Raw genomic sequence first — 1034 nt, 5'->3', positions numbered from 1 at the left:
GAGAAGCAGTTATTTGTCCCGGAAGGCGGCGTACCTTACTTTTTCATCGGGCGTGTGGTGTAGAGGTATCACGTCTGCTTCGCATGCAGAAGGCCCCGAGTTCAATTCTCGGCACGTCCATAACGTAGGGTGAATTGTCTATGTGAGAGAAGCAGTTACTTGTCCCGGAAGGCGGCGTAACTTACTTTTTCACCGGGCGTGTGATGTAGAGGTATCACGTCTGCTTTGCATGCAGAAGGCCCCGAGTTCAATTCTTGGCACGTCCATAGCTTAAGGTGAGTTGTCTATCTGAGAGAAGCAGTTATTCGTCCCGGAAGGCGGCGTACCTTACTTTACTATCGGGCGTGTGGTGTAGAGGTATCACGTCTGCTTCGCATGCAGAAGGTCCCGAGTTCAATTTTCGGCACGTCCATAGCTTAAGGTGAGTTGTCCATCTGAGAGACGCAGTTATTTGTCCCGGAAGGCGGCGTAACTCACTTTTTCATCGGGCGTGTGGTGTAGAGGTATCACGTCTGCTTTGCATGCAGAAGGCCCCGAGTTCAATTCTCGGCACGTCCATAGCTTAAGGTGAGTTGTCTACCTCAGAGAAGCACTTATTTGTCCCGGAAGGCGGCGTAACTTACTTTTTCACCGGGCGTGTGGTGTAGAGGTATCACGTTTGCTTTGCATGCAGAAGGCCTCGAGTCCAATTCTCGGCACGTCCATAGCTTAAGGTGAGTTGTCTATCTGAGAGAAGCAGTTATTTGTCCCGGAAGGCGGCGTAACTTACTTTTTCACCGGGCGTGTGGTGTAGAGGTATCACGTTTGCTTTGCATGCAGAAGGCCTCGAGTCCAATTCTCGGCACGTCCATAGCTTAAGGTGAGTTGTCTATCTGAGAGAAGCAGTTATTTGTCCCGGAAGGCGGCGTAACTTACTTTTTCACCGGGCGTGTGGTGTAGAGGTATCACGTTTACTTTGCATGCAGAAGGCCCCGAGTCCAATTCTCGGCACGTCCATAGCTTAAGGTGAATTGTCTATGTGAGAGAAGCAGTTA

General features: G+C 50.5%; 7 non-coding genes across 7 annotated transcripts; all 7 read left to right on the top strand.

Annotated features, from left to right (window-relative positions):
- Positions 1–48: 48 nt before the first annotated feature.
- Pmar_PMAR017519 lies at positions 49–120 on the top strand. Its single transcript has one exon. It is a non-coding gene; the product is annotated as a tRNA-Ala (tRNA).
- A 74-nt stretch (positions 121–194) lies between these two features.
- Positions 195–266, top strand: Pmar_PMAR017518. Its single transcript has one exon. It is a non-coding gene; the product is annotated as a tRNA-Ala (tRNA).
- A 74-nt stretch (positions 267–340) lies between these two features.
- On the top strand, positions 341–412 carry Pmar_PMAR017517. The gene has a single exon. It is a non-coding gene; the product is annotated as a tRNA-Ala (tRNA).
- Positions 413–486: 74 nt separating this feature from the next.
- On the top strand, positions 487–558 carry Pmar_PMAR017516. The gene has a single exon. It is a non-coding gene; the product is annotated as a tRNA-Ala (tRNA).
- Positions 559–632: 74 nt separating this feature from the next.
- Pmar_PMAR017515 lies at positions 633–704 on the top strand. Its single transcript has one exon. It is a non-coding gene; the product is annotated as a tRNA-Ala (tRNA).
- Positions 705–778: 74 nt separating this feature from the next.
- Positions 779–850, top strand: Pmar_PMAR017514. Its single transcript has one exon. It is a non-coding gene; the product is annotated as a tRNA-Ala (tRNA).
- A 74-nt stretch (positions 851–924) lies between these two features.
- Positions 925–996, top strand: Pmar_PMAR017513. Its single transcript has one exon. It is a non-coding gene; the product is annotated as a tRNA-Ala (tRNA).
- The last annotated feature ends 38 nt before the right edge of the window (positions 997–1034 follow it).

Source organism: Perkinsus marinus (assembly GCF_000006405.1).
Source record: "Perkinsus marinus ATCC 50983 genomic scaffold scf_1104296937472, whole genome shotgun sequence".
Classification (NCBI taxonomy): domain Eukaryota; phylum Perkinsozoa; order Perkinsida; family Perkinsidae; genus Perkinsus; species Perkinsus marinus.
This window is presented reverse-complemented; position numbering and strand designations above follow the sequence as displayed.